Source organism: Aythya ferina, assembly GCF_964211825.1.
Source record: "Aythya ferina genome assembly, chromosome: 8".
Taxonomy (NCBI): domain Eukaryota; kingdom Metazoa; phylum Chordata; class Aves; order Anseriformes; family Anatidae; genus Aythya; species Aythya ferina.
This window is the reverse complement of record NC_140304.1, coordinates 14248725-14274845: the sequence shown is the minus strand read 5'-3', so window position 1 is coordinate 14274845 and position 26121 is coordinate 14248725. Positions and strand designations below refer to the sequence as shown.

General features: G+C 44.7%; 1 protein-coding gene and 1 long non-coding RNA gene across 2 annotated transcripts in view; both read right to left on the bottom strand.

The window, feature by feature from the left end:
• LAMC1 (laminin subunit gamma 1) overlaps positions 1–26121 on the bottom strand; it is a 62451-nt gene that overhangs the window by 32319 nt on the left and 4011 nt on the right. The window lies entirely within an intron of this gene.
• On the bottom strand, positions 6228–25315 carry LOC311440528. Its single transcript, XR_014695456.1, has 2 exons — positions 24692–25315; positions 6228–7079 (listed from the first exon to the last, which is right to left on the bottom strand). It is a non-coding gene; the product is annotated as an uncharacterized lncRNA (long non-coding RNA).

Genomic DNA, 26121 nt, shown 5'->3' with positions numbered 1-26121 from the left:
GAACTGCACTTAAGTTCTCCACTCACGACAGCAGCTAGTGAGTGCCTTCAAACCCACACCTGGAGAATGAAATGCACACACCGAAAACACTCGTGAAGGTTACAAAGGTACATTAAAACACCCAAGTTCATGTACATCTACACATCCTTTCTGGAAAGGCACCAAATCTCTAGACACAGTGATTATTTTAAGGAGAGAGAATTCAGCAAAACCAGAAAGCATACTTGAGAAGGAAGCATGGCTTAGCTCGACCATTTTCCCACAGAAACAGCTCAATAGGATTATGTCAGAAAACCACTAACAAAAAAATGAAACTGGGTGCTCTCTATTGACACTTCAAAGGGGATGCTAACTCCAGGCTTCTGAGTACAGTCAGCTTCAAGATCTGACATCCTTGGTTAATGCAAGGACAGACTACAATAGAGACAAATCTGCTTTGTGTCAGGCTCAAAAAAAAAAAAAATCAACACCAAACCTAGATTTGGAAAGTTATCTGTACATCAAAACTCCTCCCTAACTAGGCTACAGGCTGGATTTATTTATATATATATATATATTAAAAAAATGCACGTGTGCACAACCTTTCCTTACCATTTTGTGTCAGAGGGAGATCTCCAGACAAAGAACATCACTTTGCTGCTACTTTATAAAGGAAAGATTTCAAAAGCTACCGACCTCGCAGCTGGAAGTGAGACTAAACACCACCTGGGATATTGCTGAGGCAATGTAACATCAAACAAGTTTCCTACAAACTATGTTTTCCGAGAAGAGCCCTGGTGGAAACAAAACGTTAGATGTTAACAAAAGAAAAGACCATTCACAGGGACGTTCATTTCTAGAGCTTATCTGCTGGTCTGACACAAAGGCTGTACTACCACTCCATATAAAGCCAAATGGTAGTGACTTGTTCCTGATGACAGGAATGCAAGCAAACCCTAATAACTCCCCAATTAATTCACCTTGTTAGGAGTTGAACAGGGTGGCAGTTATATCGTAAAGAACAGGCTGAGCAGGCTGGTGGAAGCTACTCAAAGAAATACGTTTTATTTCCCAGATGGTCAGGGGTCACGACACTCAAGAAGTCAGAACTGCCTTTAAGGAAAGAACTGTGGATTAGGAACAGCTGCAGAAACACAGAACAAAGTCCAGACAAGGCAAAAGAAAACCCACTCACTTCACAAGGAGTAGGTTCACCAGCCCCAGGGTTACTGTGCAGGACGCTGCAGGGAGGTCACTGCAGAACCCCCTGCCAGCAGCCTTCAGCAACTGCCCGAGCAGCACCCCGCGCCCAGTCAAATCCCAAAGGCACTCTCCAGCCTTTGCTTCCATCACCTTCAGTGATAGTCAAATCCAAACCTATGGCTCCTTCAACCTACAAACACTCCATCAGAGCTGAAGAGCATCATGCTCTTCAGTCTGCTGGTGGCCTAGAGCATCAAGGGCTTTGCTTCTCCAAAAGCTCACTGCAGTATAACCATGTCTCCTTGTTCCCCAGATGGGTTCCTCATTCAGAGGTCAAGGGAAACTACCACCACACCAACCCCAAATGTCAGTCTTCAGATTTCACCATTAGTAAAACATCAGGGTGTCTAAACATAAAAAACTGGAAAAGTGTGGGCAGCTCATGGGAAGCCAGCAGTTGGAAAATGGAATAATTTAATCTGCTTGACACCGCCCAGGAAGATAAGCTTCTTACTTCTACCTTCCTAAATACTGTCACCACTCCCTCCTGAGCAAGGAGCTAGCTAAAGCCATCAATACATTTATCACTCCCAGATGGATTTGTGTAACTCGGTGCAACAGAAATGACAAAAAAACGAAGATACCAAATCATACAAATTCTAGATTTGCTTATTTGATAGCCTGATCAGATAAATATTTTTTAAAGCCTACCATTTCCCACTAAACTTCTGATATCAAATGAAGGCATCGATACATATTGTCAAAGTAATTAATAGGTTCAGTCATAGACCAAAAAATAAAACCGATTAATTTTAAGCCCTCAGCAGCAGCACACATCAGCCACAATGACACAGAAATCTTGTGGCACAATGCACACCCTCGTGGGTCTCCCCACAAATTCATGAACAAAACATTTTAGTGAATGAGATTCAGCAGTAGCATAAGCCTCTGAAGGAAGAAAAAAAGGCAAACCCAGGATCTGTCCACATTAAGGAAACACTATAAACATGCTGGAGAAATGGGGGAAGGATTTTCACTCATCAAAAATGCACATACCATCAACACTGCCTTCTAACCTTCAAACCCACTTGGACTTCTCATTATAGACCCTCACACCAGAATATAAGTGAAAAACCTTACTTGAGTGTTTCTAGCTTGAAAATAAAGAGTGCCAGAAATGGAAAGCTTTCCAAGGACTTCATCTCTTGTCTTAAATCAAGGTGTTTTGTTACTGTAGATCAGCAGATGAACAGGAGAGGCAGTAGGACAACTCAGCGGCTGTTGAGATCTTCTCAGGTGAAGTGAGACATTCAAAGCAGGCAATCGAGACCTGCACAATTCCCAATATTTTAGCAATACAACAGGAAGGGTGGGACGGAAGCAGCCCAGTGAATAGAGGAATTAATAACATATGGCTTCCTACATACAAGCCTCCAGAGTTATGGAAGGGAAGTCCTGCATCTTCTGATCTCCTTGACAGGGATACCTCACACCTGACTGCAGAAGCCAAAACCCACAAGAGGTGAAGATGAGTGTTTGAATCCTGGTTCCCTCTGGCTGACTTTTTTGATAACGCTAACAAGAGCTGTCATTACCACAGAGAGCTTCCTTCTTCTATCCAGCCAAGCAGAAAGAGAGGAAAGTGTTCAGAAACTATGCGGGGCACGACAGGGCACAGACCAAATTCTTGGGTGAGTTACTTCCTAAGATGCATTCCAGAACCAGAAGCACAACTGCCTCATGTTTGCAAAGAGTAAACTAATGGCTACGGTTTCCTGAGTCACGCTGAAAATTTCCATGAGCCTCCTGTCACACTGTCATAAAGAGGCTTTAGCACACGAAGTAAATGGAATGATACCGGATGGAACAGCCTCCCTCTGCATGAGCAAACGGACAGCAACAACCTTCTTGGATGTCTCACTGCTCTGAAGACTTGGTGGGTGGATTTGGGAAATGGTTTCATTCACAGCCTACTCCAAAAGCAGAACAAACCTCAGAGAACTTCAAATTTATGGACAAGTTGAGCGCATGCTCAGATTTCCTTTCACCATGGTCTAATAACCCTGTATTTTGCTGTAAATTACTTGCATGAATACAATAACATTATTTTTATCTGGAAAAAAAAAAAACTTTAAAGGAGATAAAATTTGTATTTCATAAAAAGTCAGAGTCACATCTAAGCTCATTCAACAGCTTCTACTACCAGCTGCCTGCTCAGACGTGAGGAAATTTTCTTAAGAAAAAGTTTTTCAGTGCACCCAATGTAGTTTAATTTCAGGTCTCCTCACATAAACCAAGGCAAAGGAAAGGGTTGCTATAAAAAGCTATCAGCCTGTGATTAGACATGCCAGATTTTACACAGATGACAACAGGAGAGACTTAAATCAATACTAACAATAGCATTAATCATTTCCAGATCAACCTGGGCTACTTCTGCAAGAAGTTGTTTGAGCATTTTAACTCAATTGCTCTTTGCAAAGCAAAAGACAGAAGAAAAAAGTTAATTTTCAGTTGATTAAAAACAGCAATGGACTTTTACTGTTATTACTTTTTTATTGTTATTACTTTTTTGTTATTACTTTTTTATTGTTATTACTTTTTATTGTTATAGGCGTATAAAGAAATCCAGATGAGTGCTGCTAATTTTTGAAACGTGGTGAGAACAGTAGGGAAAAAGGTACAAACCTGAACAAAAAAATTGACAGCCTGGGGGAAGATGCGGGTTGTTTTCCTGGAATAGCTGGTTTTGCTGAGAAAAAGGCAGTCCTATAATTTAAAGTGCAGTATATACGGTGGTAAAGTACTGCTAGAGTAAGCAGAGCTTACTTTGGAAAACACCTATGGGAAAAGGACCTTTAGGAAGTTTTTGGATGCATTCATGCTTGAACTCCTACCCCTTACTTCAGCTGTAAGCATGCAGTTTCCTCCTCTCAGTCTTCCTCTATCCAAAAACCCTACTTGCTGAAGGTAAATCAATGTGAGCAATAACAGAAATAAAATTTGAGAGACTTCAGTTAAAAATCTGTGTAAGCCAAGTACTTTTTATCCAGACAAAGGTCTCTGCTCCAGAACGGAGCACAAAATCACATCAGTACACTGAGCAGATGCGGCTTTGTTTTCTCCAGTAACACTCAGCTTATCACCTAGCCAGATCGGGTTACTTCATATTTTAATTTATGTTGTAGAAGGATAGGGCTGTTGGACAGATTTGCTTTTTAAGAGCGTTTCAATCTCCCAGGAACATTAAGTACACAAACTATGTAAAGCTTCATTAACCAAGTGACCAAGTAGTAATGGTCCCGCGATTTAAAGCACATTGCCTAACACGGCCATATCCTCCCCCAGACTCACTGGCTGAAGAGAAATCATTTCCCCCCAACTCATGGGAAAACAAAGCCAGGCTGTTCCCAGCCCTTTCAGGGACATGCCAATGAGCTTTGGAAACAAGATGAACTTCACTAGTAAAGCTGTAAGCATGAAGATGAGATGCAAAAGAGGAAAATCAGGATGCTGTTTAATTGCATTCATATATTACATTGTCACACCAAAAATAACGTGTTTTTTTTTTCTGATTTTTTTTTAACAGTTCTTCTCAAGAGCCAACTGTTTCCCTCTAGACAGAGCACTCAAATATTTCAAGGTCCCTCTGACATAAATATCTTTAGAGCTGAAAAAAAGGTGGATTTACTCATGTATTTGCTAAGCAAAGTTTCCCTAAATATTTGCATCTCCATAGCAAACAAACATGAAGCTGTGCTGATCCTATCTGCATTGAATAGTCTCTACCTAGGGTTTAAAGGAGCACCAGAGGGAGAAAAAAAAAAAATAGAAAAAAAACACCAACACCACTAATTTCTAGGTATGAGACCTTTGAGGTTATGTTCCAGGCTTCGATGGACACTCACTGTCAGCACACAGGAGGCTTGCAGCTCTTCCTTTTCCCACACCCCTTTGAAATCCCTTTAGAAGCAGCTAATCGCCCCCAGTTCCCACTTCCCTGTCAAACAATGAGGAACTACGATGTTGGGATAATCCCTCAATCCTAATACCCACCATTAACAGTGAATCTTGGAAGTGTATTCAAACAAAGCATCATTCAGAAGAAAAAAAAAAACAAAAAACTTCAAGACTATTTAAAAAAAAAAAAAAGATGAAATAATGAAAGGTTGATAAGAAACCTGTAGCTAAAGAGCTGACTTAACTCCTGATCTAATCTATTTATTTTTCAGAACACTGAATGAAAAAAATATGGAAATCTCCCAGCCAAAGTCAAGGTATTTAAATTTTTCCAAAGAATCCTTTATTTAGTGATTTTTCTATGCATGGCATCTTCAACAGTGTGTCTGTGGTTATGCTATACATATACAACGTTCAATTCATTTTAAAGTCAAAATTAAACTCTAGATTTGTTTTCCAGAACAGGACATCAACACACCCCTTATAACATTTTTGCATGACTCCCCCTTTACAAACTGCATGATCATGGACATGTTCAACTTTTGTAGGTTTGGAAGGTAGGTTTAGGTTTTGTAGGTAGGTGTAGGTTTTGTATATTTGAAATAATGCAAAAAGAGAGAAATATTAATATTTGCACTAACTCTGCAGTCCTCCGGCACTACTACAGATGGGAGGACAGGTGATCATCATCTTACATTGCATTGGTACCTGCACAGCTTTGGCGAAAGTGCTTTTTTTTTGGTTCCATGCAAGAATGGAAGCCGTTCAGATGAGCCACAACCACTGCTCAACTCTCCTTCTCCTCAAGGGAATGCATTAAGAAAGGAAGAAGAAATTAAAAAACTCAGGTCTACAGTGAAGTCTCCAGAGGGAAAGCCCATCGCGTCCTGCACCCAGCTGAGTGTGCAGGCCTGGGAAGGATGGTGCTCCACAAAGAGGACTGCCAAAACCACTCACACCAGATACGCCACATCTGGTCTGTTTTCATTGCTCAGTGTCTGGACAGCCCAATCAAGCACAAACTGTGCTAACATCTTTGTTTTTCCTCTTGTTTATCCTTTAACTTGCAGCTGCAGAGAAGCCTCCCCTTCCCATCGCAGAAGCCCCACCGGGCCCCAACTGCAGAACAGCACGTAAAACAAATCCAGCTCCTCCACCCACCGAGCTGCAATGTCACAAGCTTCAAGCAGAAGGCTCCAGCATCCATCCTGGCAGCAGAGGAATGGCATCAACTGCTTTGATGGACAATGGGTTGGACAGAGTGGCTGAGCTGGCATCCCCACCTCCACCCTTCCCAAAAAAGGATAATCCCTGTATTCATCTGACCACTTAATATTTTACATTTGCCGAGGCTTTATCCAACAGGAAATTAAAGCATTGTGTTGCTGGCTTAAAAGAGCTTTTCAGTGTTTTACAAAATTTTGCTCCTTTAAGTATTGAGGTTATCCCTACTTCGGAAAAAGGTAGGTAGGGCTTTGAGACGCTACACTCATACACTCTCAAAACCAATCCAAGGAGCTTTAATTGATATTCAGCATAAAGACAGAAGAGCTTAAATGATGTACCACAGCAGTTTGCACTGAATGGGATTTATTTTGCACCAGAGTAGAAGGTAGGTGTTCCCACTGAAGCCCATCAACCTCCATCTGCAGACAGACAGCCAACTTCACTGGTTTTCCCAAAACACATCCAGCACTGCTGCATGTACATCCAAGAGTGCCATTTCCCATAGCAGCTTTTCAGTCCCAAGTCTTCTCATATCTAGAATTTTTCCTCCCTTCTCCAAGTTCATAAAGGGGACAGACGATCTTGGAACTATTTTGCAAGGTGTGGAGTGAAGAAGATGCCAAGGGCAAGAAGCCTATCTGAGCTGCACTGCTCCAGGAGAACAAGCTTGTCATTTGTCCTCCCCTCAGACTCTCCTTTTCCTGCTGGAGCTGCTAAAATCAAATGTAAAACAAGCACCATTGTAAATTGCAGATAATCACTTCCTAATGACAGCAGTGAAAAATCCCTGAGTATACGTTCAGCAGATTTTTTTTAACCTTGTCTTCAGTGATGTTACCACAGAGATTTGGACCCCACTGGGCATTCCCATTCTCCCTTCACTATATCTTCCATTACTAAAACCAATTAATGATTCAATTAATCCCACCTGCCAATGAAGACTCATCCAGTAATGTATGGCTGAGTGTTTTGCCCAGTGTAGCCAAGAATTAACGCAGATCAGTGGAAGTGAATGTGTCAAACACCTCCCTCCATCAGGCGATCTTCCACACATCCATGGAGCATTCTATTTGCTGTGCTACAGAATAACCTAACATTGCTGCAGCCTTCTGAAACGCCTCTGAAACCACCTAACCAGCTTCATTAGTACTGGCTTCAGGAGCTGTGTCATCTGCAAATATTACCTCTTCGCCTTTTAAAGAGATTAAAAACCACAGATGCCAACAGAGGTTCTTGAGAAATCCCACTGCTAACCTCTGATGAAAACTGACTGCATTTTTTTTTAAACCCCTCGCCACAAGGAAATCTTGAAGAGTAAAAACCTGCTAAAGCCTCTCCCATACTCTAGCAAATACTCTCTTTTTTCATGCCAGGAATGTACCTCCGACAGCTTATTCCTCTATCCCCCACCCAACGTGGCCACAGAGCTTCTTCCCTCCCTGCCAGTCACCAGCACATCCTCTCAGCTGCACATCAGGAATACTAATAGCTTCTTGTTTATTCTTTAATTTTAAAAGACCATACAACATCTGGAACAACAACTGCAGGCTTCAAGCCTCCCAGACGTTGCAATGCTGGGGCCCCTGCCCTTTAGAGCCAGCACACACCCCCAGCCCAGGGGACAGGTTTACTCCAGCAAAGATAAAAGGCGATCCGCGCCTCTATCCTCCTTCTTCCCCTGGCCAGAGATTTGCTCTCAAATGTACAAACCAAGGCAGATCTGGCATTTGTTTATGTATATTTACACAGTCTGTTTACAGAAGTCACTGGAATTAATAAAAGAAATCATTTAATCTGACCACAGGGGGTGCGGGAAGGGGAGAAAACGCTGTAAAATTAGAAATAAGAACCATCTGTTCCTCCTGACAGCCCCTGTCCACCCTTCCAGCTTGGGTGAATTCTCTGGAGTGGGCTTCAGCAGGGCAAAGAGTTGTCTTCTGCCATCACCCTGATCTTCACACGCTTCCAGAAAATAACAGCTTACTGTAACCCTATCTGCAGGGGTAAATGTTAAAAACAGGCACAAGCATCCAACTGTCTGGATGGAGCCAGGCAGCTGCCAGCGGTGCCCAGGGCCAAGCCCAGAGGCAGGGCTCAGCCCGCAGCCCCTCAGGCAGCACCTCGGGGCCTGGCACAGGCTGCCCACGGAGGCTGGGGGGCTCTTCCCTGAGGGGCTTCCAGAGCCGCCTGGACGTGGGGCTGGGCACCAGCTGGGGGGCCCTGCTGGGACAGACCTGGGGTCTCCCCTCCCAAAACAGCTGAGAGTAACCAAGACGTAAAGTGTGGCCACAAAGAACAACCAGACCTGAAGCTGGAAGCATAATAGCTATATATTCACCACACCAGTAAAGTCAGTGACGCATGCAGTTACAGCCTACAGCTCACCAGTGGTGTGCGAGCAACACCACCACAATAGCAAGGAAACATGGCAGAACACCAAACCCCTCTGGATTTACTGTGTTAAAGTCCCATTCAATGGAAAACCTATAGGTTGTTTGAGTAATGCTGCAGCACGTGTTCCCATGCTTAAAAAAAAGCATATTCAAAACTCCAGCTAGAGAAACCTCAGTTATGTATTAGAAGATTTCTTGTTTTTCAATAAATGACATCCTGAACTATCAGATTAAAACAAATACATCTAGTAGTACTCAGATGTCGATCACAACTGAAACCTGTAGCCATGAGGTCACTAAGGAACAAGACCAAAAAAAAAAAAAAAAGACACACCTATTTCTATAATCCCCCCCACCCCAGACACACGTGTAGCCCCCTCCAGACTGCTCCTGAGACACACTTCCATTACAATTTCTGCTTTATAAAACAGTAAAAAAAAAAAAAAACACACACACAAATTAAGAGATCAGCTTGCAATTGACAGCAGTAAAAACTTGTCCTGGTGAGAGATGATGAGGAAAGGGCTTCACATCTGCCCTAAGACAAAACTTCATTTGAGATTTTTTTCCTTCCTACTTCCTTTAAATTTCAAGCAAAATGTTTGCCAATTACCTACTCAGATGAGCACTTCTCATTTCTTAATGGGGCTTTGTCACTTCACCAACTGAAAGTATGAAGTTCTGCAAATCAGGAAATTCTAGATGTAGGGAAGCATCAAGTCCACAGACTTTAAACACAAGGATGTCCAATAAGAGGAACAGAGACGAGGAGACATCCCTTGATCCTACCCTGCACACTTGGTATAACCACTGAGTGTGATGTTCCCATGTTGTCAGATACAGAAAATGGGTGAGCCAGTCTCCTTTTTCCAGTTTTCCAGTTAATTTTGGACAGAGATGCATCCTCACTTAGGCTGTTTTTCTTCATAGCACAGATTTGTCCAAGTCTGATTTTTTTTTTTTTTTTACACAAATTATCCCACATGAACAGGACTATTGCTGAACTCCACAGATGGAAACAGATGCTGCCGCCCTCCATGCTGGCTCCACATCTCTCAGATAAATTCTGCACCTGCAGTAAAATAAATTCTGCATCGTGTGTAGCAAACATGGCAGAGGCGAGAGCAGCACTGAGGAACCACAGACCTCGCAGGAAATGGATGCAGGGAGGTCTGTGGCCCTGCCTGCAAGCAGCATTGGCACTTCTGTAGCGAACTTACTAAGAAATCAAAAAGCCTTTTCTTCGGGAAGGAACCAAGCCAGAGAAAAAAACATTGCATGCAACAGAGTTGGATGTTCTAAAATAGGTATATTTTCAAAAGTTTTGAAGAATTAAAACACTATAAACATTTTCCTCTGCCTGCACCAGACAGAAGTAGAACACAAGCCTGTTCCATACCAGCACCAGAGGACAGGCAGAAACAAAATGTTTCAGGCATTTTTCAGGAGCAAAGCTGTAAGGAGTTACCGATGTGGAGATCACTTCGCATGTAGCCGACCAGCCAGCACACCAGTGGCATCACCCCATAAGCAGGCTGGGTAGAGATACAAAATATTTCACATTCAAGAAAAATCACTTGGCATCTTCCCTACTAGTTCTCTCTAGATCAGGAACCTGAAACTCTGTTCCTAGGCTCCAGACCAGTGCTAAAATAAACAGAAACCAGGCTACAGTGTCCAGACCAACTTCTTTCCCTAAAGCATGAAAGCCAGAAGTGTTCCTAGTGATATATTGCTTTAAGCAAAAATGTATATTTTGGCAAAACTTCACTTAGTTGAAAGTACTCCGGCCTGCTCTTTGGACAGTAAAAAAGGAAGCATCCAGCTGAGAGCCCACTGCTATCTCTGCTCTCTGGAAAAAAAAATCAGTTTTGGAGCAAACAGTTCTGCAAATGAAACCGCATGCGCTATTTTCAGTGGAAAATGAAGTTTTCCTTTAAAGAGTACACACCTGTAGCATGCCTGAGGTTTGAAAGTCTGCCCAGGAGCAGTAGCTCCAGATAGAAGCCCTCAAACAGAGCAGCACTCATGGGTGGCTCTGGTAAAGCTGCAGGATGGAGTCCCCGTAACAGAAATTTGAGCATCTCTGTCCTAGAACAAAGCTCTCTGTCGTGCCCAGCTCTGCCAACAAATCATGAACTTTCCTTCACCAAAACCCTGAGTGGATCTGAAGGTGAAACACCATCTGGATGTCAGGTCACTAGACAGTCCTAAGGGCATCCCTAGAGCTAGAACACAAACTCAGGAACCACCAGTTTCCTCCTTTGATTCACAACCAGTGCATCCATCAGTTTAATCTTCTACTTCTCTACCATGCCATTAAGCCTCTCAATGGCATAGAAAGGTAATGAATCTGTAGGTCAATTCCTGAAATACACGTATCAAAGCTTTTTTTTTTTTTTTTTTTTTTTTTAAATATAACCGCCTTCCAAGAGTGGTTTATAGACTACTGCTTACATTCTCCTCACTCTCATGCAACCTCCAGCTGTATCACATTGTAACAGCAGAGAGGTTTGTCTCAATTACCAATTACTACTTACTCCTATCACTGTTTGATAATTCAGCACAGAGTTTGGAAACATCTGAATTCATCTCCAAGGTAAATGCCTCAATCAGAAAAACAGGATGACCATCAGCTTCTGGCAATTCCTAGCTCTGCAAACCCTCATTTCAAGGGGCTGTGCTGCACTCAGGATATAAATCATTGGAAAAAAAAATAGGAAAAGCAACTAAATACCATTTTCATTTCTCTAATGGACTCCTGTTCCAGAAAGGAAAATAAAAAAAAAAAAAAAAGTTTGCCAGGGCTGTATTTTTACATGTTCAAAGACAAGGGGAGGTTTCTCTCTGCCACTTACAGATTGATGTGATCATTTCCAAAACCAGGAGAGCAATCAAAAACTGCACGGAGAGCAACATGCAAGAACCCTGAGATACATGCAAAAGCACTTCATTCATAAAGAGCAGGATGAACATCTGAAAGCCAGGATGCACAAACAGGAAAGCCGCAGTCCCTGAAAACAATAGGATCAGCCAGGTCACCTTTCTGGGTTTTGCCACCAATTGTTTGCCTGTACTTTTGCAGAGACTGGAGAAGTTTAACATGTATGTGCCTAAGAGTGCTTTGTTTGGCTGGGGATCCCAGCACCACCACTGAAGGACACCTTGGGAAAGTCTTACATGAGGTATCCATTTAATAACTGGGGACAAGAACTAAAAACTGGAAGTCAAAACACAATCTACAGAACTAGTGGGTGACACCCATCACTGGTGAGCAAGAGAGGAAGGCATGACGAGCAGCTTGACTTTTCCTACTACCAATTCTACAACAGAAGCCACATCCCCTTATGTGGCCATCCAGCTCTGGAGGACGCATGCAAGTGCAAGCAGCCAGGTGAAGACCACTCATCTCTGATTCTGCCTTTTTTTTTCTTAAAAAAGTTTGATTAGCCACAATGCCATAGAAAAAAAAAATTCTGAAATCTTTTTCTCTCTTTTTTTTTTTTTTCTTTCCAACCACACAAAATAATTACGTGCAAAATGCTGGGGGAAAACATTGAAAAAACTTGGCTATATCCAACTGACAGTTTCATCTTTTTTTAAAAAAAAAAAAAAAAAAAAAAGTCATACCCAGTGCGGTTGTGCCTCTGCTGCACACCAAAAGCAACGAATGGTTGTGAAAAGATTCCCAAGCTGGTATAAAGCTGCAAGCAGGAAGCAGATCTGAAACAAGGGGGTTTGGCAGGGAAAAAAGAAAAAAAAAAAAAAAAAAACACAAAGAGGAAATGGAGTCTTGTACGCAAGAGGCAATGCAAACATGAAACTGAATACCAAGTCGTTGCTAAAGTTCAACCACTTCAAGTCTCAATTTATTCCACAGAAGTGGAAAAGGCCATGAAAAAATACTTAAAAAGTAAAAACCAAGTAACTGGAAAAAAAAAAAAAAAAAAACACAACTAAGAAGCTTTTATCCCCCCCAGAGCTAAGTATCTGAAGCTTTCTACACCAACCAGGCATGAAAAATTCCCTGAGAATAAGCCAGCTGCCAGCTATATTCCCAATTTAGCACAGAAATTCTGTGACCTATGACAGTGAACATTTTGGAAGTTATTTCTCCACAAGGAGAAATAGAAACTTTTAAAAAAGTCTTACAGAAGCATGATACTCACTTGAACTCCAAAAAAAGAAACAGTGTTTTCTCACCAAAAAAAAAAATCTAGTCTCCGTTAGCCTCCAGAAACGTTAAGATAATTCGCCAGCATTTGCAATTAATTGTTGAAAATAGAAAGTAAGCATGTGCGCTCCATCCGAACATAAGCCCACTTTGGCTACGCACCTTGTGAAGTCAGGATGGGGGCAATCCCACCAGGCTGCTGTGCCGTCACGGACCTGCTGCGTCCAAGAAAATAAAGAACTTTCCCACATTTGGAATAAAGCACAACCAGTAAATGACATTGACCCAGTTATTTATTTTTATAAGGTCATTTTTTTACACACGCTTCTTTAGGATCTCTTTATGTTACTACAATCATCCACTGAATAGGGTGCTACTGAGCCATATGGAAAAGAGTATCCTAGTCCTAACATGTAATGCAGAGTTTGGGTAAGGAAGCAAAATTAACTGTTCCTTGTCAACACACATTCTGCTGGACTGCATCTTGAAAGTCAGCGGATCCTATTAAATCAGACTGAACATAGAGGGAATCTTAACAATAGGTGCGAGGGGTATAAAACCCCTTGCAATGCAAAGAAAGAAAGGAGCAATTGCTACACTGCAAAAACCTGAATGTCAGCAAAAAGCCTCCCTTATTCCCACAACTATACATTCACCAGACTGGATTTTCTTTGACCATTTTAGGCAAGCTAAAAAAAAAAAAAAAAAGCAGCTTTTTACGTTTCCCTTACGTTTGCCGTATGTCCTAATTTCTCGCAGAAGTGTGGTTCCACACGAGTTACAGATGACTTTCACAGCTGTGGAGGAGACAGCTGGGTACAGAATAATATCTGGCAAGTGCTGTGCAGGCTTGAGATAAGCCTATATATCTGCTGAAGCAATCAGCAACAGCACAATAAAATCTGTGTGGTCACCCTTAGATTTCAGCGATGACAAAAGGCAGATACCAACAGCTGACAGCTACTATGAAGAAGGCAATTTCAGACTGGAGGAACAGGAAACTTCCTCCATCATTTCGGGCGCTGTTTACATTTGGAAGCTCTTCTCTGCAGTAGCAACAGCCAAGGCGAGGCTGCCTGTGGCTTCAGTTTGTATTTGGGGACACAGCTCCATAGTGACTGAGTCCCAAGCAGCAGCCCTGCCTGCCTTTCCTTCCCTTCTGAAATGCTCACCTTCCCTTTGGGGCATGCTTGGTAAAGTTTGGGGTCCTGAAAAATTATTTTTTTCTAGTGCTTACAGCTACTTTGACAGGTGGTAGAGGGGTGGGAATCATAGAAACTCACTTATTTGCTTTGGTTTCCTTCCATTTTGTTCTACTCTAGGATGGATGCAAGGTGATCCAACCTTGTCTCAATCCTCTGCAGCTGACTTTACTGGGAAGGACTAAGTTGAGAGGTCTTCACCCAAGCTGCTGCCACGTCCTATCATTACTTGTATTTTATTTATTTATATTTATAGTCTTGCCTGCGGAGTGATTAAACAAGGAAAAAAGGATTTCAGCAGAGGAAGAAGTTACCAAAAAGCAGTTGGTGCCTCGGATACTATCTCAGGTTCTTCTGACTAGCTTTACAGCTGGTGTCCTCTTCATCACAAAAGGCAGAAGTAATTCAGAAATCCTGAGCTGTCTGTTATTTGGACTATTTGGCCTACATAATGGGTGGCAGCACACTGAGAGGGTAGTGAATCCAAAAGATGGTCTCCTCTTAGCGCAGAAAAGCAGCTCCTCGGTACTGGGTCAAGATGACATAACAGAGATCTTAAAAACGCAGCACTTCTTAAAATACACAGTGTGCATCAGCTTCCAGCAAGCCTGTCAACACCAAAACAATAGCCCTGCCTTGAGCACTTCTATTTTTAACATTTTCCATCTGTGCACAGGACAACTATTTAATAAATCTAAGGGAAACAGAACTGAAGGAGTTGAAGGAATTTTTTCAGAGCAAACCCAATTAACATGAACACAAGCTGTAACCTCCAGCAGCCCAAATGCATCACAGGGATTCCTGAACAAGCATCACATGGCGGCCTCGGAGACGGGACAGATGCTGAAAACTGATGCCTGATCATCTGGGAGCACAACAGCAGGTGACAGAGTTGAGCCTAACACAAAGTTTCCTGTGTAATATGCTTGTGCCATGGAGCAAACGTCACCTGGCATGGCTGCCACAGAGAATGGGTGTTGTAAGGGAGCAGGGTGATCCTAAACAGCTTGTTATTCCATAGATGCACCTAATGCCTTGAATTTTCTTTAGGATGCTGAGGACTGTACTGTAAATGCAAGCAGTACAAGAACACCTGGAAGCCCCCATGGATGCACAGACTACCCTTAGCGAACAAGCCTTAGCTTGAACTCAGGTCACGCTCAGACTGAGGACACTTTGCCCTAAAACGGTCACAAGCCTGCTGCAGTGGAAAGAAACTACGCATTGCACATCTAAAAACAAAGTTTATGCAGAGGTTTCAGCCCCTCCCCGTTAGCAGGGAGGAAGGGCCCAGGACCCCCAGCAGCAGCATGACAGTGGCCCCACGGCTTGAATGCCCCAACACCTTCGCACTGTTTTTCAAACCAAGGCCGTTTGGGGCAGCTTTCAAGTGTTATTCAGACAGGAGACAGTTGACAGCTCACCTCCATCCACAGCAGTGAGAAAAAAGGAGAAAAAAAAAAAAAAAAAAAGCTGCACTACAAAACTCTGCCCGCACTTACAAAGAAGTCTTTGGTAACCTGAATGAAGAGCACTTGCTCCCATGATTCAGGCACCACTACACATATACAACCCTTATGTGCCGAAATGAAAGCTGTCGGGGTGTGTGCTCCATCCAAGCCCCTCACAACCCAGGAACCCAAGCGGGCAGGTGGCTCCTGCTCCCGGCACAGCGCCTCTGGTCACAGAGCCAGGGCCTGCCCCTCAGCGCCACTGGATCCTCTGCAGTGGCCTGGGCAGGAGCTGCTGCATACCTGCACAAAAATTCATAGCTCTAAGGGTTTTCTTGCTCATCGCTGTGTGGGTAGGACACATAAATGGAGAACTCTAAGTAAAGCCCTCAGGTATGCTAAGCTCCTTTTCCATCCCTCCAGGCAGCCACAAATTAAGTAGGTGAAAGTTGCATCAGAAAAAAAGAAAAAAAAAATACTCTCCTTAAGACTAATGAATCCCGCTCATTTTCTGGCCCAAAAAGCATGTTTTCGGCCATTGGTTTTGCATCTGTATTCTACAAAGACTTGCAGGGCTGTGTCCTCCAAGATGGGTTTGCCAGCCGTGCATCCCTGGGGAAGGTTTTCAATAAAAGAAATACTGACACAGCACCAACCTGGCCAGCCTGACAGTAATTCTGCAGGAGCTGTTTAAGCAGCTAACCCAAGGCACTGAGACACAACAGACATCTCCAGGCTCTGTCTGTCATTCAGTAGTTTGATTGGCTCTGGGATGGGTGTTGTCCAGCAGCAGCATAGGAGGCTTTTATGGGCTTTATCTCATCCATCACTACAGGAGCTCTTAGCCCATAAAAAAAAAAAAAGTCATTACCTTATTAATATTAAAATGAGTGTATAAATGTAATTGTATTTGGATGCACCAGCTGATACTTCAGCATTATTTATGAAAATTAGGCTTAGTCTTCACATCAATTCATCTTAATTATGATGAACAGATTTAAAAGAGACACTATTGATCAATCCTTTGCCCCTGAATCTGCTTTCCAGAGCATCAAACAGCTGCATAAATATCACTTTGTCCACTTATTTTAATGGATTACTAATTTTTAAAAGTTTGCTTATGCAAAGTCAGCTAGAACAAGCTAGGACAGCTGAATCTCAAACTAAAATGAAGATGTTTTACATAAAGTAAAACTATGTAAGAATTCTGTGTTTAAGTCAGAACACAAACATGCGTATTTTATTTATGAAAACCCTTCCCCAGAAAGGCCCTATAATATCTCAACCTTTTTCCTAGGTTTGTCAGCTGAATGATCTGCATCCCTGTGGCAAGGCCCAAAAGAGAAATTTTAGCTTGCTCATTTCTTTCTTTTACTGAAGTCTGAGCATCAAAAGCTCTGAGTAGCTTTACATAAACCAAAGTGCTCACTTCTGATTAAAATTACTGCAAGGCTCTTTGTAAAAAAAAAAAAATAAATTAATTAAAAAAAAAATCCACCACACTTTAGGGTGTTTCCAAAATTGGCTGAAACTTGTGTAAGCTGTGTCCAGTCCCTGCCGCAGGCTGTGCATTCCCAGCACTTCTTCCCCTTCAGCCAGCACTTGCATGGCCCCAGGCACATTGCAGCAGTGATCCCCTTATCTCCAAACCCACCAAAAAGGTTATCTTTCGATCAAGGAAGCCACTAGGACTTGATGAAACAAGCTGAGAGGCTCAACCCAGGGCTGCAGATCCGTGCCCCCAGCCCCAGCAGAGCAGCAGGAGTACCTTGGTGGCACAGGGACACTGCACCTTCACCTCCTGCCTCCAAAACAAAGCACAAGGCCACTGCGGGAACACTGCGCAGTGTTTCTGCTCTGCAATGTGCTGTCACAGTAACTGAGTGCAGAGACAGCATAAAAACTGCGGGAGTTGGGGAAGAAGGAAGGGAAAGAAGTAGGTGCACAACACAAAATGGTACAGCCTGGGCGAGGAGTTGAGCAACTCATGGACGTTGTCCATTATTCAAGCCAGAAGTGAAAGCCCAGGCTTCCTACAGAGCATCCTTATTGCTCGTACTTAATTTTGGAGGAGCTTAACGATGATTTGTTTGTTTTTTACCTTGCAAATGTTCTTCAAAGAAGAAGCGGTGTATGTCCTTTAGGCATGAGGATGGAAGGCATTCCTAGAATGATGTACCAACTATTTATTGATTCATTTTTAATTGCCAGTTCGGAATGACAAGTTATCTTTTCCAACAGCTTAAGAAACCTACTCTTTAAGTCTTTAAACATACTTTTCTCAGGGATGTAAAAAAAAGTACACTAAGCTAGGACTTAAATGTTCTTTCAACTACAAATGCTCACTTCTACTTCAAAGCAATGGTCTCTGCTACTAGAGTTTAACTAGTTTATCATTAACTGTGTGATAGCTTTTGATGTTCGACTCTAAAATACCTCAAACCATCACTGCTTGTCCTGGAGGCTCAAGGTATACCCCACCACTCAGCTTACATCTGAGAAGGCAGAAGTGGTCTTCACAGCTATCTTGAAGGGCCGGACACTTGGAAAATTTACCAAGATGTGGTGGTTTTACTCGGGTGGGCAGCTGAACTCCACCTCAACTGCTCTCTCACTCCCCCTCCTCAAAGAGGAAGGGGGAGAAAATATGAAGCAAAGGGCTCAAGGGTTGAGATAAGGACAGGGAGATCACTCAACAAGTATCATGATGGGCAAAACAGACTCAGAGTAGGGAGATAGTAAAATTTATTGGCTATTACTAACAAGCTAGAGAACTGAAAAACAAAGAAAAAAAAAAAAAACAACCTTTCACCCATCCACCCTCTTCCACCTCCTCTCCCCAAGCGGTGCAGGGGAACACGGTCTGCAGTCAGTCCGTAGCACTTCATCTCCGCCGCTCCTTCACGGTCACTCTCTGCCCCTGCTCCCCGTGGGATCCCTCCCACGGGATGCCGTCTTTCCTGAACTGAGCCTGCGGGGGCTGCCCACAGGCAGCAGCTCTTCAAGAATTGCTCCCACACAGCTCCATACCACAGGGTCCATCCGTGCTGGAGCAGTTTGCTCCTGACAAGTCCCCCACAGGTGGGCGGCAGCTCCCCCGAGACCCTCTGCTCCTGCGTGGGCTCCTCTCCACAAGCTGAAGCTCCAGCCCGGGGCCTGCTCCTGCAGGGGCTCTCCATGGGCCGCAGCCTCCTCCAGGCCACATCCACCTGCTCCACCGGGGGCTCCTCCACGGGCTGCAACGTGGAGATCTGCTCCATGTGGGACCCATGGGCTGCAGGGGGACAGCCTGCTCCACCAGGGGCCTCTGGATTCTTCTCACAGAAGCCACCCCAATGGCCCCCCACTACCGAAACCTTGCCACATAAACCCACTACACAGGCACGTATTTTTTGTTTCTCTTTTAAAAATGCACGGTGAGGCAGTCATTATTTCAGACCTGACAAGACACCTTGTGCTACCACCTGAAGCAAGAGCCACTTCTCACCCAAGGGGTGGCCAAGCATCACGTACCTGATGAGCTGCCACTGTATTTAAAACGCCCTTCACAGGCATTGCGCCCGCTTGCCAAGCAAAACATTTTAGCAATCAATTAACTTTTCTGCTGAGTTTCCTGTGACAAAAAAAATGGCTTTCAGAAGTCAGCATGAGAAGAGCAAAAGCTGACAGACCACAACCACGTGTTTCAAGACAAGCTTGCCTCGAAGCACCGTGGGCAGCCAGCACAACTACCTGCACAAGGCGAAGGCTTCTGGAGATGGCACACGGCCACAGACGGACGTGCTCCGTGCTCCCTTTGTGCTTTGGACTATTACCAATAGATTTCTTGGACAAGTCGGGACATGCACCAGCCCTCAGAGGGGGCGATGAAGAAAGCTTTCCTGCGCTGTGCTAATTACACACAGGGAGCACAGACGTGAAAGTAAGTTTGAGAGAGAGCCGAGGGTTGGTTCATTTCACACCTGCACCTTCTGCGGGTCCGGTGGCGACACCGACTCATTTGCTTGAGGTTTCTTGGAGCCGGGCTCTCGTGGTTTCCCCAGAGCCACCAATGGCTTCCTGCGGTGGGATGAGGCACAGGGCTGCTGGGCTCGACAAAAGCCAGGGGGCTGCCAGCACTGCTGTGAATTTCAAAGAGTCGTGCTATTTAGTCAGGCAGAGTTTAAACTTTCTGGTACACAGTGCTAATGACACAGATTAACAACTCTAAACTGCATTCATTTTGCTGAACAACCTCTCTTCCCACAAACCCTTTCTATACACTGTGTAAGCACTCAATACCACTCCTGCCCATGGGATCACCCTTTCAAAACACATTTAATTCCCTCCCACTGTTTTCAAGTTAACGTAGATTTTTTAGGGGTGGGGAAGAAACAGAAAAGCTGGATTTGTGTGACAGAAAGGCTGGGGAACAGGGTCCCTCCCATCTGCCAGAGCAGCATGTTAATTTTCTACCAAGCGTTCCACAACAGAACAATGCCACAGCCCCTGAAGTTGCAAAACAGACGGCTTGGATGACATGAAAAAGGCTATTAATTCGCAGACAAATTAACGAGGAGACATTTGGTACAAGGTTTGCAATAGGAAGAACCAAGCTTCCCTTCCTATGAACACTTCTGGCCTCTTCCATGCAATAGCTACTGACACTGTGTGCACAGAAATCAATGTCACCAGCCCAGACCACACCACGGCTGCAGCAGCGCATCCAAATCCTGGGCAGTAATAAACATTAACTTGGTTAAAACGTATGGAGAGACCAGAGCCAGCTACTCAAGCACACCCAAAAAACAAACCAGTTCCTTCCCTGGTGTGACCAAAAATTTCACCTCTGCTGGTGACTGCAATGTTCCTCAACAGCCGGAGCTGCAGCCGCATCACAGCTTCTCCAGACCGTTTTCAGACACTACTGTTGGGTGCTACGAATTAGGAGCAAAATATGATTTGTCATCAAAAAGCAGGATTTTTATTGTCAGGCTTGTACTCACAGAGAATCAAGGCAAGAAACCCAATTTGGGGAATCTTCTGATGATCTTCCCCAACACTACCTACATAGAGAGTTGAACACATTTTCCCAGATCTCTCTAAATGTATCAGTGGATACCAAATTAAATACCTTTTAATAGTCCCTTCTGGGGGACAGTTCATGAAGTTGTGCAATCCTCACCCAAATAAAGGCTGGCAGCAGTGCCAACAGAGCACACCAACTTGGGATGCTCTGAGTTTGGGATTTCTGGCCTTCCAGCACCTCCCAAGCTGATATGGACTTATTCTTACACAGCTCCTGCACCTTATGAGGGATGGAAGTACAGGAAAGTAAGGTCAGGAAGAAATCTGCAGCAGAGAAAATACCCCTCAAACTGACCAAAGCAGCTGTGTTGTAAGCAGTACTCCTGCCTGTTTGCCCTGGGTAGATGAGTGATGTGGTCTCCTCCCGGAGGCTTTCAGCCAGATGTTTGCAGTTCACACACAGTTCACAGCAGTAGGACTGGGAAGGTCTATGGTGACTCACAGTGACACATCAAACCTTCCACACAGGATGCCAATGATGGGGAACACCAATGATGGGGTCAATAAATGTTTCTTTTAAACTCATCTACTCAGACAGCTTCTAGTAATTTTTTCCTCATCCAGTAGCCTCAAATCTCCAGTGTTTAGAAATTTACCCATGAAAAGAAAAATGCATTGTTTATAACTGCCCTTTTAGGATAATAAACGACACCAATTACTTGCAAGAGAGCTCTAGTTTCAGATCAGTAGCTCTGCAAGTCATTTCATTGTTTCCTAGAGGCATTTACTACCATATGAAATATCAATCCCTCACGAAAACCACAAGCTTCCATTCCCAACCAGAAGTCAAGGACTGGCACCACGACAACCGACTTCAATGTTTTCAGACAAATTACCAATGGATAAAAGCCATTCCGTGTGAGAAAGTGGCAGCGTGTACGTACAGACGTATGCAGAGTCACTCTGCTCAGAGAGCAGAAGAGCAGTGATGTGCAATGCCAGTAATTTAACCAGTTAACTCATGCCTGCAGAGTGCCGGTCGACCTCCACTGAACATCCATCCCTTCCCAGTGCAGCGTGAAATCTCTGGAGAGGAGGAGCTGGGGGGCAGGGAGCAGGCTGGGAGGTAAAGCAGGCAGAAAGCTGCATTTCATTCAGTAGGGAATGATCACGGGAGTTTGGTTTATTCAGAGTTCAAGCATTTGCATGGCTAGCAAGAAACGCTTGCAAGCCTACGCCTGGTCAGCTCCCACAGACGCCCAACTGTCCGAGTGCCCAGGTAAGTAAGCTCAGCCTCCCTGTCTTGAGGCTTGCTCAGGGTTTTCCAAGTCTCACAGAATCATCTAGGTTGGAAGACACCTCCAAGATCATCGAGTCCAACCTCTGACCTAACACTAACCAGTCCTCCACTAAACCATATCACTGAGCTCTACATCTAAACATCTTTTAAAGACCTCCAGGGATGGTGACTCAACCACTTCCGTGGGCAACTTAACAACCCTTCTCAGTAAAGAGGTTTTTCTTAATATCCAACCTAAACCTCCCTTAGCGCAACTTTAGCCCGTTCTCCCTTGTCCTGTCACCAGGCACGTGGGAGAACAGACCAACCCCCACCTCGCTACAGCCTCCTTTAAGGTACCTATAGGGAGCAATAAGGTCGCCCCTGAGCCTCCTCTTCTCCAGACTGAACAATCCCAGCTCCCTCAACCTCTTGTCGGAAGACTTGTTCTCCAGACCCCTCACCAGCTTCGTTGCCTTTCTCTGGACTCGCTCAAGCACCTCAATGATCTTCCTGCAGTGAGGGGCCCAGCATCTCCTCACTTCATGCTTTTTACATCTTCTTCCTAACCCTCCACACATTAAGAATCAACAGCGAAAAGAGCTGAGGTTTTATGATGAAATGATGACTAAAGAACATTAGGGCATCCAACTACGGTGCACTCAGAGTGTCCTAGGTGTGAGGAATCCCCTCAAATTACACAGCTCATGAACATCAGCACCAGGGAAATGGGAGCAGGAGGGAAGCAAAGCCCAGGCACACTGCAAGGAGCTGAGGAAAGGAACAGAAAGCCAGGGACAGATAGAGGAGAGGGGCCAGAAAACACAAGAGTGAAGCCAACAGGGGGTCAGCAAGAAGATGAGAGAAACCATATATGGTTGAATCACCAGATCATTCACAACTTCCATCAAGCAAGTGACTCAGCACTGCAAAACTGCACGCAGTACGCTCCTCAAGCCAGGCTAGTGGGAGCCAGGAGACCCACCAAGGAACCCAGAGAAGGTCCTGAAGCACAGGAGACACCAAAGCAGTGGCAGGGAGGCATCAGCACCAGAACCAGAGCAGGGAGAGCTGGACCACACCGTGCACAGCAATGGCTGCAGCCAGGAGGCAGTACCGGCTCCAGCAGATGCAGATATGCAGGATACCCACAAATAAACTATGCTCGGGAGCTCACAGGCAGCAGTGTGGCCTCTCTAGGGCTCATCCCCCGGGACTGGCTGTGCAGCCTAGCTCACTGCAGGGGACTGTCGGGAAGAACATCCCACACAAAATCCCATAGGATGGGACATGCAGAGGACTGCACATGAAAGGACCATAAATAACCAACATAATTGGAAACGAACCACAGAAGTCCCTGGACAAGAAAGATTTCTTTTCACTTAGTTAAGCAATTTTACTTAACGCTATGATGCCAAGAAGCATTTTTCCAGAAGGGAATGATTTTTCATCCCATTAATCCCAGTAAGAGATAGTACCAACACAAACGGAGCATTTAGTTTACAGCATAAGAAAGTATCACAAAAAGGGACTGCTTATCCCTCTTGAAGACAGAGGTTCGATACAACCATTTCCTTAAAGCCCCAAGAGAGACGTTATCTTTGAATTCAAAGAGCTGCTTTCCAAAACTATATACATTGAAGCAAAATATACAAGGAAAGAAAATCCTTTTTACCAACAAATCTGCTCAGGATCCTTGGCACTTTTCCCCCCTCAGAAATTACTCAGCCCACGTGCCAGGTGCTCACCACGGCAGAACCAGGCCTTTTCTGGTGCCCAAGGAGGCTGAGCTATAAAGCAGACCTTGAAAAGATAAATCACAAGATGAAAGCAATTTGCTGAGAACTGGACTGCTGCCAACTTGAGACTTTGCCGAGTTCACTCGGCCCTGGAACAGGGGAGAGAAGAAGTGCCACGGAGAAACCATGCAGCCGCACGCACACCGTCCACTTAGACATGGAGGGGCCAAGGAACAACAAGCCTTGTCATCAAGCAGATCTTGATGTGTCATGGAATTTAGGTGTTTTGTTTTTAGAAGATTCCCAAGATGTAGCTGGCCTTTCTGTCAGGAAGGGCCGAGCCCCCCTTCCAGCTCAGCCTGCCCAGCGTTGGGACCAACTCTGCACCCAGCCTTCCCTCAAGAGCATCCCATGCCCCTGACGCTGAACTGGAGGATTCCCTTGCTGCCCTCCCAGAAGATGTGTCACGCAATGCAAAGCAAGGCCAGATAAACTGTTCTCCAAGTACTTCTCTCTGCAACAAAGACAAGAACACTACCGAGAGCTGATCCACAAATCCACAAACCCCATGTCTTTGCAAGATCTCACTACACCACCTCACCAAAAAGCTCACAAACCTTCCCCTTCCCCCACAAAACAACCATGCCCCAAAACAAATGCACAGATAAACCCTAAAGCTATCTGGAATTCTGCCTCCTATATAACAAGATAATACTGGCTTACCTACACACAAAAAAATCCTATAATAGTTTTTGGATACTATTTCTGAAAGAGGAAATTTTGAAATTCTCCATTAGTGAACACAGCTGTGTTGTGTCAGAACTGCAGGCATGATTACCACTGGAAACTTCTCTTTGATGACTATCACATTGGAATATCTGCAACAAGTAGAAGCATGGAAACCAGGAGAGCTTTGCCACCCAGTTTCAAAACAAAATGCTGAAGATTACTGAATAATACATAGGGGGCTTGGGGGTTTTTGTTTTTTAAGTCATCTCTCAAATAGGGCTGGACCAGCAGAAAAGAGATTAAAGACTGAGGCTGGGTGGTTTGCATTTAACTTAAATAAAGTTTCCTTACCATTTCTGTTCCTTTTTGCAGCTGAAATCTCCACTACTGTAGGAGCTTCTGTAGAGGGGAGAGTCTGAGAACTTGCGATGTGCTCCCTCAGAAGTACGCAGTGCCCCCTGTGAAGGCTCACAGCACGGTACCAGCCCGTACCTGTGGCCTGGCAGGCTGTGGGAGGTAGCCTCACCCCCACGGCCCCGCTTGACAGCCGTACGCTTCTGCGGGCAGCAGCTTTCTAATCTCACAGCACAAAGGGTGTGCTGAGCACCCAGCCAGAGCACTCGTCGGTGCCGATGGGATGGCCAACGCCGCCCTCGCACGAGCACGTTGCTAGAAAGAAGTCGCTGTGACGGCAGCAGAACAGGGACGGGCCACTCTCACACACCCAAGAGCAGTCGGTCGCATCCAGCGTGCAGACAAGACACGGCAAACACGGTCTAATAATGCACCTGCTTTCACAGGCACGCAGGGCAGACCACCACCAACACGCCCTCAATCTCACGCCGCTCACAGGCTGCCATGGGCCGACAAACCAACCCCAAAGTCCATCCTCAGGGAAGGCCTTTGCCTTAAGCTGCTGAAACATCACAGCGAGTTTGGAACAGAGCTAGCATTGCCACAGGTCCTCGACACAGGCACCCACCCATGCTTGTCCTTCACCTACAGCCAGTGAATTTCCCTGGGCTCACCGTGCCTGGGCCAAAACCAGGCTTGTGCCACAGGACAGCTGAGGCCACACAGCTCCTGCAGCCTACGGGGCAGTTACAGAACTCATGTTATTTTCTGAACCAACTTTAAAATGCATTGTGCTAGCCACTAATAAGCAAGACTCGATGAAGAAGAGACACATAAGCGTAGGCTGACCTGATTTTATCCCACATGCCAGCTAAGGCACAGGTAGACAGCAGCCAGCCGGTGCGGGAGCTACCACAGCACTACCAGCAGCAGCAATCAGAGCACCGGGGCCCCAAGGACATGAGCGGTACCAGCACTGCCCTGGCAAGAGCTGCATAATGAAGGACATCAACGCTATGCTCTTTATGCTGCAGTTTAAGTATTATGGTAAACCAGAGGCTGCAGATCAGTGTCATTCTTCATTTCCATGAAAAGCAGCGGCCCGAGATTTTCGCTTGCAGCCTTGCCAAGGCCAAGCCAGCCCCCTGGAGCTTTGGGCTGCAAATCAAATGCTACTGAGCAAACCAGAAATTTTTCAGTAAGCTCAGCAAACAATAGTTTCCAAGATTTAAAACTACAAAAACAGCTATGTGTCTGTGTCAAAACTGGTGATTAATCCTTCCAGCAATTCAGGGCGAGCACCACAAATAGCAGCTATTTCTGCTGCAAAAACACCACCCAATCGCAGCTCGCTCCATCCCCTAAAATAAGTGCTCTGCCATGTATAGTATTCCCAAATGCCTCACTGCCACCAGCATCCCAAGAAG